Below are 13,334 nucleotides of genomic sequence, written 5' to 3'. Positions count from 1 at the left end.
TAGGTTATAAGGAGCGTCTTAAAGGAGGAAAGAGGATCGGAGAGGTTTAGGGAAGGAATTCCAGAGCTTAGGACCTAGACGCTGAAGGCACGGCCGCCAATGGTGGAAGGAAGGGAGCTTCGAGAGGCATAAAGGTCCCCTTTACTTGAATTTTGTGGGGCATCTCTGACATGGTGGGACTTTGACTCTGACCCTGGACAATCTTCCAGCCCCTGGTCATTTACATCTTCTTGGCAACCTCCAAGCTGCCAGTAACACTTGGGCATTACTTTTTTAAGTTTTGGAATTGCTTTGCTTTCTGGACTTTAAAAATTAACTCCCCGCCCACCGCATTACAGCCCTGCTCCCGAGGGTGTCCCCAATTCCGGCACCAATGCCTTAAACAAGACTAATTTCTATAGCACCTTTACTATAAGGATACATCGAGGTGCTCCACTAACAGCTGTAGGGAAACGGAATCCAAGTCAAGCAGGGAAAGATTAGGAGGGTTCACCTTGGTTGGAGATATAGGTTCTGAGACGGCTTTTAAAGGTGGAGAGGTTTAGGGAGGGAGTTCCAGAGAGTAGGGCTGAGCGGCTGAAGGCCCTACCGCCAATGGGAATGGGAAGGGGGGGAGAAGACTGGAATCAGATGAGCACAGGGTTTGAGAGGAGATCTAAGGCTGGGGAAGACTGTAGAGGTATGGTAGGGAAAGGCCATGAAGCCATTTAAAGATGAAGATGAGGATTTTGAATTTGAGGTGCGGGGGACAGGGGGACAAATGTAGTTCAGCAAGGGCAGAGCTGATGGGGGAGCGGAACTTTATGCCAGACAGGATACAGATGGCAGAGTTTTGGACATTGAAGTGTATGGATGGTGAAGGATGGGAGACCTTGCATCACTGGATTAGTCGAGTCTGGAGTTGACAGGTGCATGTATAAGGGTTTCAGCAGCAGAGGGGCTGAGGTGTAGGCAGGCAATGTTGTGGAGGTAGAAATAAGCCGTCTTGTTGGTGGATGGGATGTGGGGCTTCAAGTGCAGCTCTGGGTCAAATAGGGCGCCAAGATTGCGAATAGTCTGGATCAGCATGAGATAGTGATGTTGGAGCGGGATGGAAATGGGGCCAAGGGAATGGAGTTTACGACCTCAGCCTTTCCTATATTGAGCTGGTGGCAATTATGATTCATCTAAGCAGTCTGACAGCATAGGGGCAGCCGAGATGTAGAGCTGAGTGTTATCAGTATATGTGTGAAAACTAACTCAATGCCTATCAGCAATGTTGTCATTGGACAGCATTTAGATAAGGAAGGGGGGGAGGCCAAGAATAGATCTTTGGGGGACTCTGGATGTGGTTGTGCAAGGGAGGAAAGTGATGCCATTCTCTATGTTCAGTAGATAGGAATGGGGCCATGCAAGAACAATCCCACGAGCTGGATGACAGAGGAATGGTGTTGGAGGACGATGGCATAGTCAACCATGGTTGAGGAGGGATAATACAGCAAGTTCACGGTCACAGGTTATGTCATTCATAACTTTTGCTAGCATTATTTCGGTGCCATGGAAGGGGCGGAGGCTGAACTGGAGGATCTCAGACAGGGGCTTCCAGGAGAGGACACAGAGCCGGGAGGCAATGGCATTTTCAAAGACCTTAGCGAACAAAGGGACGTTAGAGACGGGGTGATACTTGGAGAGGGCTGATGGATTGAAGGGTGAGGTTTTTGAGGAGAGGGATGGTGACGGAAGTTCTGAAGTGGAAAAGGAACCAATAACAATGCTGACTAGCATTGGGGCCAGAAAGGGGAGTTGAATGATCAGGAATTGACTAGAAGGGGAATCAAGGAAAATGGAGGTGTGTTTCAGGGACGAGATGAGCTTGGAGAGGGCAGGGGAATGAAGGACAACCTGCAGAAAGATGGGGGTAGAATTGGTGGGATTGGGCAATGTTGGGGACTAAGGGTGAGAGGAAGGGGAGGATGTGGCAGGCAACTTCTTGCAGATGAAGAAATCCAAGTTTAAGATGTAGATAGAGGGGGTGAGGGAGAGGGCTTCAAGGAGTCAGCTGGTCAGGGATAACAGGAGCCTAGGGTAGTCCGTCACCTCAAGAATGATCTTGAAGTAGTAGATAGTTTTGTTTGAAGGCAGTGGCACACACTAAAGCTTGCGATGATCAAGGCACATCTGGTGATGGATGGCTATGCCATTTATACACCAGGTATGTTTGAGTTTGTGTCCCTTTGATTTGAGGGAGTTAGGATGGGGGATATGCCAGGGGGGACAACAGGGGTGGAGGATGTGACTGATTTGGTAGGAACAAGGGCATCAAAAACAGAGGTGAGAAAGTGGTTAACCAATACGAGACATTTCTCTCAGGGAACGTCTGTTGCGAGAGTAAGATCCGATGTTAAATAAAACAGTACAGATTTGTAGGGCAGCCAAAACCAGAACAGTGAAAATCGAAGTGCTGTGAGGAAAATGGAACTGTGGAGACATTAGTCAAGAAAGAGTTTGAGAAACAGTCAAGGGAAAAATGTTTGGAAGGTGTGCAGCTGAGCATAAAGACCATAGGTTTTCTAGCCTTTGGAAGAGCATGCAGAAATTGTGGAAAAATAATCACTATGCCAGATGTTACACATGATAGAACAGGTAAAATCAAACATGCACTGGAAGAAAAGCCACAGAAGGAGTTTTATGTGGACATAGTAGATGGAAATCAAATAAATGAGAGATTGGGTGTTACCATTAGCATTGAATAAAGCAGTTATGTGAGTTAAACTAGATACAGGAGAACAAGTGAATGTCCTGTCTGACCAATATTACAGCATAAAACTGTACTGCAGTAGACTAGGATAAAGCTGATGGAATACTCAGAAGCAAACACACCGGTGAAAGGAAGGGTTTATGCAGGGATCATATATAAGGACATCAAATACCAGTTGTCATTCATACTGGTACCAAAAGATGTACGATCCATGGCAGATTTCTGAGTGCTTGTGAGATACTCAATCTTCGGAAAAATGTTCTCAAGGTAAGGTTACACATGCCGTGGAATCCGATACATGAATATAAGAAAGTATTTCAAGGTTTGGGATGTTTGCCAGGGGCACACCAGAGAAGGACTGATAACAAATTACTCCAGCAATAGGAAAGTACTGTTTGTACTGTGAAAATAAATGGAGTTTGTTAGAATGGAGGATTTAGATGTTACAAAGAAAATAGATAAACCAACAGAATGGAAAAAACTTATAAGTAATCCTTGGCAAAAAAAATTGTAAATATCTAAATTACTTGGACTCCAGAAATCTAAAGCATTCTATTAAAATTACTTTTCCAAAAAATAAAGAACTTGCATTTATATAGCGACTTCCATGACCTCAGGACACCCCAAAAGTGCTTTACAGCCAATGAAGTACTTTTGAAGTGTAGTAACTGTTGTAATGTAGGAAACGCGGCAGCCAATTTGCGCACAGCAAGGTCCCACAAACAGCAATGTGACAACGACCAGATAATCTGTTTTTTAGTGATGTTGGTTGAGGGATAAATACTGGCCAGGACACCGGGGAGAACTCCCCTGCTCTCCTTCGAAATAATGCCATGGGATCGTTTGCGTCCACCTGCACACATCTCCACAATGCAAGTGAGATTCAGGCCAGATCTTTCAGAAAAATATCCCATCTTAGAAAATTGTTAGAAAAGATTAATGAATGAGGCTGGAATCACAAACAGGAAGAAGCATGAGGAAAGATAAAAAGACTGTTCTGAAGACCGGAGATGCAGCAAGACCATTTAAAACATCGGCCAGGATTAGAGGCTGAGCTGTTGCAAAAGGATGAAAGGTCAGTGACAGTAGGTTGCTTGTGCATCATGGTCGTTGGACCATGGAGATCAGATGTCCCCACATGAAGAAGCGATTGCACTATGCTTGGCTCTGGAAGGTTCCGTTAGTTTGTGTAGGGCTGTGCTGTTAGTGATGAGAAATGCAAACAAGTCACTAATTGCTCCATTTGTCAAATCTTAGAATGATTTTCCATTGCTAATGCAACAAATGGCAATCAGGTCACAGAAGTATCTGTGTGCCATATGAAGCGGGCAAATTTATGTTCAGTACTGATGCACTAGCGGGAGGACTGGATCAGAATACAAAAGCCAATAAGGATATTTACACTTAGACTTGCATGGTTATGATTGGGTACAACAGTATCTGAGCAGAAGTTGGAGTTAATTAGAACTGAGAAGTCCTTTATGTAAAATCCATTTGGATTCTGCAATTGCTGTGGGGAATTTCCCTCAGAAACAAAAATCCCCCTACCAGACCTCCATCCTCAGTAACAGTTACACAGTAACCTGGATTTGCCGGAATGATCCTGCAGTCCAGGAACGTGGAAGGACGGCCTGTGAATATGGTGACAAAGTGGGAGTCGACCTTTCAGACAGAATGTAAAAAGTTATTTGAAAGCAGGGAATAGTTTAACCCTTTGAATACTGCACATTGTTTGCAGTTTTTAAAACCCACATTCCTGCAGCACATTTGGTGGAAAAAAAGTGACAATCTGTCCAAAAACATACTGAATGCACGGTTAGATCTGAGGAATAGTTTCTCCGTATCTACCCAATCGAATCCTTTTAACATTTTGAACACCTCAATCAGATCACCCCTCAATCTCCTGAATATAAGCCAAGTTTATGCAACCTGTCCTCATAATTTAACCCTCTAAGCCCCGCTATCATTTTGGTGAATCTGAAACTGAACGCACTACTCCAGATGGGGTCTGACCAAGGCTCTATACAACTGAAGCATCACTTCCTCCCCTTTGGATTCCAGCCCTCTTGAGATAAAGGCCAATATTCCATTCACCTTTTTGATTGCTTTCTCTAGCTGTCTACTGGCTTTTATTGATTTGTGTACCAAATCTCTTTGCTCATCTACAGTCCTTATTTTCTCACCATTTATAAAATAAATTTACCTTTCTTGGGTCCAAAGTGGATGACCTCGCACTTGCCCACGTTGAACTCCACCTGCCATAGTTTTGCCCACTCACTTAATCTATCTATGTCCCTTTGCAACTTCCTGCTCCCATCTGCATTACTTACTGTCCCTCCTAACTGTCATCTGCAAACTTGGATATACAACTCTCTATTCCTTCATCCAAGTCAATAATAAATATGGTCAAAAGTTGAGGGCCCCAGAACAGATCCCCGGGGAACACCACTCGTCACATCCCGCCAATCAACCCTTTATCCCCACTCTCTGTCTCCTACCTCTCAACCAATTTCCAACTCAAGACAAAAGGTTACCTCCAATTTCGTGCACTGTCATTTTTGCTAATAATCTTTTGTGTGGAACTTTATCGAATGCCTTGTAGAAGTCCATATGGATAACATTCCCTTATCTACCTCATTAGCAACCTTCTCAAAAAATTCAACCAGATTAGTCAGACATGACTGATCTTTAACAAAGCCTTGCTGGCTCTCTCTGATCAGCTCAAATTTATTCAAGTGCTCAGTCACTCTGTCCCTAATGATAGATTCTAGTGGCTTCCCCACAACTGATGTTAAATTGACAGGCCTGTAGTTACCTGTGTAGGCAGAAATAGATCTCATACAGAATAAAATAAAGAAAGAAACTGCGACTAATAAATTAAAACGGAACATGTTTAAACTGTGTGGTGAACTTAATGCATTGTTCTGACTCACTGTTAAATAGTTGTCAATTAACCAATCGCAACATCTCATCGGTGTCACATGCTCAGATACTACGCTGTCATTTCTTACACTTTCTTTGCTGTAACGAAGAGGGAATTGAGCACAATCACACGATGTGTTTCCTGTGCTGGGACTCAGTGAGTGGCTGTAGGAGGGCCTGTGTCCAAAGCAGTCCACTCGTGTGACTCATTCGGCAGACTCCCTGTTTCCTGGTACTGTCACTAAACACAGTCAGTGTCTGGAAAAATCCCAGATCGCAGCTACTTCTATCTCAAAAAACATTAGTTCCAAATCCATCTACGATCACAAATATCTCTGTAATCTCAAATCCCTTTCTAATCCCAAAATGCCCCTTTAATTCTAAATGCCTCTATAATCCTGTATCCACCTATAATTTTAAATCTATTTATAATCCCAAATCCCCCTATAATCTCAACTCCTTTTAACCTCTCAAGTAACACTATCCCAGATGTCCATTATTCTCTATGTAGCCATCCTAGGTATCTGTGCTTGTCCGTCTCTGCCAGCTAATCATTCCTATCCAAGTAACTGGGTATCCACAAAAGCAAACTGCACTTCTATACCACCTTTAATGTAATAAAAGATCCCAAGGAGCTTTACAAGGGGATCCATTACTCTCTATGTGCAATGACTGAATGAGTGAACATGTGGCTGGTGTGCTATAGAGTCTGAAGGCTCTGACTCCTTGCCAGTGCTTCCACTGCCATTGATGGTCCTTTGGTGCTTAGCTCAGTTCCTGTTCTGCATGTCTTCGATAAGTGACAGCAATCTGTTTGCTCACGGAGGGCATCACAGTCTCAACCTGTCTTTGCCTGACATCCAGCAGGAGTTATTGAATAGTCATCAGGGATGAGCTAACCCCAGTTAACCTCCCTAGCTGAAGGGCCCTGAGGTCAATTGTAGCAGCCAAACCGCCAGCCTGGCCGAGATCAGCCAACAGAGCACAGGTTAGGGATCAAAGCATGGGGCCTTCTGGACTGTATGGCTCAGTACCACACGGAGCAGTGAAAGAAAGAACTTGCATTTATATAGCACCTTTCACGGCCTCAGAATGTCCCAAAGTGCTTTACAGCCAATAAAGTACTTTTGAAGTGTAGTCACTGTTGTAATGTAGGGAAACGCAGCAGCCAATTTGCACACAGCAAGCTCCCACCAACAGGAATGAGATAAATGACCAGATAATCTGTTTCTTTTTATTGATGCTGGTTGAGGGATTAGAAGCCATTAGGACCATGCTGATTCATTACGAATTACAGTACTTCATTGAGTCATACTGTGATTGATCAGCTAAGGGTTTAAATTCCCCGTTACATAAAATGACAGATTAATCCTGCTCCCACCCAGTCTAACTTTCTTAATTGTCACACTGCGACTCTTTAAACGAAAAGTTCTTGGGACACACAAAAGATTCTTTGTAATCCTGCACAATGACTTTTTCACTGCACACTGTAGTGGAGGTTGGATAAACACACTGAGCTTGGCTTTTGGTGCAGGCTGGAGATTGCAGTGTATCGTTTCCCATTCCCCTCATTGTATAAAATGGCACGGACTTATGGACAAATTCTTCAGGTATTTAACAGACAGCTAGCTATCTTTTGGAGCAACGGGTAAATTTCTCAAAGGCCTGAGCCACAGTCCGAACCTTGCATGCAGCCAGGAATTATGAGAAATCACTGGCAAAACAAAATCTTGTCCACACTGTCAGCATTTAAATATATTTCCACTATAAAGATTTTTGGTTTTAAACAATGAGTAATGAAAAGAAAAGGAACGATGAGAAATCTGGTGCCTGACTGCCTCCTTTAATTATTCGGAGTGACTATTGACAATGATACAATGCATATACCTGCTGCGTAATTTGACTGTCAATCTGTGCTATGTAAAGGAGTCAATTATGAGGGTCTGGCATCACTTCAGCCATTAGCAGAAACACAGTGCAACATAGGTTCACTATTTTTTAACTTTTCGCTCACCTCAGGGAACTCGAGGAGTGGCCAGACACACTACTGAGGACTACCCTTCTTTAGCTGCACCTACGTTTGAGGGCAGTGATTACAGGAAATTGTCCAGTTGCCAGTGTGGGGATCGGAAAAATGGATGCAGATCCATATCTCAGGATGTCCACCCATTCTGAGCCCCGCACACACATACAATCATACAGCACTGAAGGAGGCCATTCAGCTCATCGCGCCTGTACCGGCTTTTTGAAAGAGCTGTCCAATTAGTCCCACTCCCCTGCTCTTTCCCGATAGCTCTGCAACTTTCCTCCCTTCAAAAACTTACCCAATTCCCTTTTGAAAGTTACTACTGAATCTGCTTCCACCACCCTAACAGATAGTGCATTCCAGATCGTAACAACTCACTGCTTAAAAAAATTTCTCCTCATCTCCTCCCTGGTTCTTTGGACAATTATCTTAAATCGGTGTCCTCTGGATGGGCCTTAAGCAACTCTTGGTGAAAACCAGCAAGGGCTTCATTCTAATAAGTTAATGAGATACATACGACCACTTGTGCCATTTCCTATGATCCCGCCAGCAATGTGCTGCATCTTAACTTCGCTTGTTAAATGTGCCTTGGGTGCAGGCACATTCTGGGGTAACAGGAAGCCAGCATTCAAAATGGAGCCTACTGTTCTCCAGAAGAATATCTGGAAGTGTCATTGCCCTTTATAATAGTGCAACGTCTTATGCCACACTGCCCACACTTTCCCTATTCTCCGCCATGATTCTGCCCCATTTCAGGTGGGATCGCGGAGGAGCATTGCCCCCCCAACGTGTCAAACACACCGTCCTAAGTAACCACTGAAAAGCTGTCTGGCTGTGACAGACAAATTGGAGTCAGTCTGTCCATTTTAAGCAGCGCAGTGTTCCTTTTATCTCAAGGCACTTCACAGGAGCGTAATCAGGTAAAAAATTGACACCAAGCCAAAGAAGGAGACATTAGAACAAGTAACCAGGTGAGGGAGGGAGGAAGGATTTTGTTGCGACACCTTGCTACAGCACAAGTGGGCCCAACAGGCTTAAAAAAATCTTAACTTCTGCCAGATTCCTATTAGGCCAGGTCCCAAAGACATCTGCAAATGATTGCTTAAGTCATTAATGAGGCTTTTAACAGCTTTTAACAGCGGTGGATGCCAGCAATGCATTGCACAGGCATCCCTTGTGTCCAACGTTGCTAGGGAGCAAATGACAGACAATCCATCGTATGATGTATATTCTTCAGCTGAATGGCATCCTAATATGTCCGCCCTTTTGGGAATGGAGTTGGTGGTGGGGGGGGGGGGGGCCAAAGGTGGTGGCTTTGATCTTCCCGATGTTTAGCTGGAGGAAGTTGAGGCTCATCCAGGATAAGCAGTCTGACCGCAGAGAGGCAGTGGAGGGGTTGGGAGACGTGATGGAGAGGTAGAGCTGGGTGTCATCAGCGTACATGTCTCCGGATGATGTCGCCAAGTGGCAGCATGTAGATGAGGATGATAAGCCATTGGTAAAGGTAGGAGTGAAATTCTTCAGAACAGGGTTTTCTCCGCACTTCTGGCGAAATTACAGCTGCAGAGTGGGAGCAGCTCTGAGGAAATTCCTGGAAATAGACTGGCTATGATCAGATGGATAAGAGTGGAGCCAAGCAAGGATAGTCCTACCAAGCTGGAGAATGGAGGAGAGGCGATAGGGGAGGATGGTGTGATCAACCGTATCAAAGATTGCTGAGGATTTGAGGAGGAATAACGCACCAGGGTCACGAGCACAGAGAACGAATGTCATTTGTGATTTTGTCTGCCGCCATTTCAGTGTTCTGGGAGGGTTTGAAACCTGATCGCTTCACCAGATAGTTGCAGAAAAGATGGGCACAGATCTGCGAGGGAACAACACGTGCAAGGACCTTGGAGAGGAAAGTGAGGCTGGAAAAGGGGTGGCAGTTAGCAAGGAGAAAAGAAATAACCAAAGAAAACACCTGAATAGTTGGAATCCAGTGGGATCAAGACTCAAGCTGTAGGTTTGTCCCACAAAGTGAAGAACAATTTACAAAAATAATTGTATGAACCCAAATTTTCTACTCTGGCTCTGGCTCTAGGTCTGGTTGGAACATATCCCGGAAAGTTTCATCAGACGACCTCGCACCTCTATGCCCCCTGCCATTGATCGCCCAACACGTCGATCCTCATGGCAACCGGTCAATAATGGCGACTACCATACCCATAATCCTGTGCACTCCAGAAACTGCTCTATGTGAAATGGGCATGTGCCAGGGCCACAGTGCAGATCTGCTGTTTGTTGTGAGTCCGGTCGGAGCAAAACGGGAGAAGAAAACACCCTGATTATTTTTTTCTCCCAGTCGCTCACAGGAGTGTCCGGGAGATTAATCTTTAACTGCGGGAGACTCTAGGACAATCTGGGTCCTGTGTCTCCACTTACCTTCAAAGATAATGGCAATCATAACTTTGAGGTAAAATGTACAACTCCCACCCATAAAGTTAAATAAATACAGAAAATAGGAACATTTCTCCCCTCCTCTCTTTTTCTTCATCTTTTCTTCATCTTTTCACTTCCAAAAGTACTCAATCCAAAACACTGCTCTAATTCCCCCACAGATCCCTTTTTAATTGATCCATAAAGATGGTACTGGATTTCCCCAGATTCATCCACAGATGCTGACAGACCTGCTAAAATATAGGTCCTTTGGTTCTCAGGGTTGAGTGATAGATTATTTTAGTTGGACAGATTGGGGAGGATATGGGGACATGGACCATGGCTCAGTGGTTGCACTTCTGAATCAGAAGGTTGTGGTTTCAAGTCCCACTCCAGAGACTTGAGCTCAAAATCTAGTCTGAAACTCCAGTGCAGTACCGAGGGATGAGAAGTTAAACTGAGGCCCCATCTGCCCCCTTAGGTGGATGTAAAAGATCCCATGGCACTATTCGAAGAAGAGCTGGGGGGTTTTCCACGGTGTCCTGACCAATATTTATCCCTCAACCAACATTACTAAAAATCTAATCATTATCACATTGCTGTTTGTGGGATCTTGCTGTGTGCAATTTGGCTGCCTATATTACAACAGTGATTACACTTCAAATGTACTTTATTGGCTGTAAAGCGCTTTGAGACATCCTGAGGTCATGAAAGGCACTATATAAATGCCAGTCTTTCTTTCTTAAACTACACAAGAGTAGGAATAGGCTAGAGAGTAGTGAGCCTCTGGAATGTGTTGTGGTGGGTGCCGACTCTCTGCCCTCAAGAGGGAGCTGGGCCAGTTCCTGACTGGGGCAGAGATCGCATCATATAGAAGGTGATTGGGTTAACAGTTAATATATGGTCCATGTGATCTCTTGGGACTGGTATTGTTTGCCTGAGGGGGTCGGAGAGGAATTTTCCAGAGTTTTCTTATCCTTTATTAGCCCTGGGTTTCTCTCCCTGTGTTTTCTCTCTCGCAGGAGGTGGGGTGGGGGTTGCGGTGGGGAGAGGGAGAGGGTGGGGAGGGGTGGAATCATGATTGTAGGGAAGGCTTGATGGGCCAGCTGGTCTTTTGCTGCCTGTCATTTTCGTATGTTGAAAGGAGGTGGCAATGCATTCAACTGAAAAAAAGAAAAAGATTTGCATTTATATAGCGCCTTTCACAACCTTAGGATGTCCCAAAGTGCTTTCGAACCAATGAAGTACTTTTAAAGTGTAGTCACTGTTGCAATGTAGGGAGTGCGACAGCCAATTTGCGCACAGCAAGATCCCACAAACAGCAATGTGATAACCGAGGCTTTTCAGGCCATTTAATTCTTGTTATTTAATAATGGGGATGTAAGTGCGAGGTGGGGCCCAGCATTCCCCCAACCCTCGATCTTGCCTCCAGACGAGGAGCTGACTGAGGTTGCGCGGGGAGGGGAGGAGTCAAGGACTTGCCCTCAGAGACAAAGACAACATTTGGTGGAGATGAGTCGACCAAAGCACCAGGTACATTCCCCGGCAGCTGGTTACAGACAGCTGGCAGGAGATTGGGAACCTTTCTCCTGCCCAGCCTTTCTGATCGGGATTGGTACAAGGGAAGTGAATAAATTAAAACTGAACAAAGTAAATATACAGTAATAGAAATTACTTAAATGGAAGATGCTAACTTTCGTTTTTAAAGCACTCACAGCTCTGTAGCAGGGGCCTGGGGACAGAGACAGAGAAACTGACCAGAGATTTGAGGACAGAGAGAAACTGATCAGGGACAGGGGGGAGGGGGAGAGAGGCCATCTGACCAAGCTGACTTGGTTATTTGGATGAAGGAATAGGGGTTGAAGGGATGTGGGAACAGGGTATGTAAATATGATTAGAATTATTTGCTCTCATGGAGGGTAAACAGTGACAAGGACTGTTCGGGCTACATGGCCTGTTTCCGAATTGTAACTTCCATGTGTTTCTGTGACCGTGCAATTGGGAGAGAAAGAGAAACTGACCAGAGACGGTGGGAGAGAGAAACTGACCAGAGACGGTGGGAGAGAGAAACTGACCAGAGACGGTGGGAGAGAGAAACTGACCAAAGACAGTGGGAGAGAGAAACTGACCAGAGACGGTGGGAGAGAGAAACTGACCAGAGACGGTGGGAGAGAGAAACTGACCGGAGATGGTGGGAGAGAGAAACTGGCCAGAGACGGTGGGAGAGAGAAACTGACCAGAGACGGTGGGAGAGAGAAACTGACCAGAGATGGTGGGAGAGAGAAACTGACCAGAGACGGTGGGAGAGAGAAACTGACCAGAGACGGTGGGAGAGAGAAACTGATCAGATATGGTGGGAGAGAGAAACTGGCCAGAGACGGCGGGAGAGAGAAACTGACCAGAGACGGTGGGAGAGAGAAACTGACCAGAGACGGTGGGAGAGAGAAACTGACCAAAGGCAGGGGGAGACAGAAATTGACCACAGAGAGGTGGTGAAAGAGAAACTGACCAGAGACGGTGGGAGAGATAAACTGACCAGAGACGGTGGGAGAGAGAAACTGACCAGAGATGGTGGGAGAGAGAAACTGACCAGAGACGGTGGGAAAGAGAAACTGACCAGAGACGGTGGGAAAGAGAAACTGACCAGAGACAGTGGGAGAGAGAAACTGATCAGAGGCAGGGGGAGACAGAAATTGACCACAGAGAGGTGGTGAAAGAGAAACTGACCAGAGACGGTGGGAGAGATAAACTGACCAGAGACGGTGGGAAAGAGAAACTGACCAGAGACGGTGGGAAAGAGAAACTGACCAGAGACGGTGGGAGAGAGAAACTGACCAGAGACGGTGGGAGAGAGAAACTGACCAGAGACGGTGGGAAAGAGAAACTGACCAGAGACGGTGGGAAAGAGAAACTGACCAGAGACAGTGGGAGAGAGAAACTGATCAGAGGCAGGGGGAGACAGAAATTGACCACAGAGAGGTGGTGAAAGAGAAACTGACCAGAGACGGTGGGAGAGATAAACTGACCAGAGACGGTGGGAAAGAGAAACTGACCAGAGACGGTGGGAGAGAGAAACTGACCAGAGACGGTGGGAGAGAGAAACTGACCAGAGACGGTGGGAGAGAGAAACTGACCAGAGACGGTGGGAGAGAGAAACTGACCAGAGACGGTGGGAGAGAGAAACTGACCAGAGATGGTGGGAGAGAGAAACTGACCAGAGATGGTGGGAGA

This window comes from Heptranchias perlo, chromosome 28, assembly GCF_035084215.1.
Source record: "Heptranchias perlo isolate sHepPer1 chromosome 28, sHepPer1.hap1, whole genome shotgun sequence".
Taxonomy (NCBI): domain Eukaryota; kingdom Metazoa; phylum Chordata; class Chondrichthyes; order Hexanchiformes; family Hexanchidae; genus Heptranchias; species Heptranchias perlo.
This window is presented reverse-complemented; position numbering follows the sequence as displayed.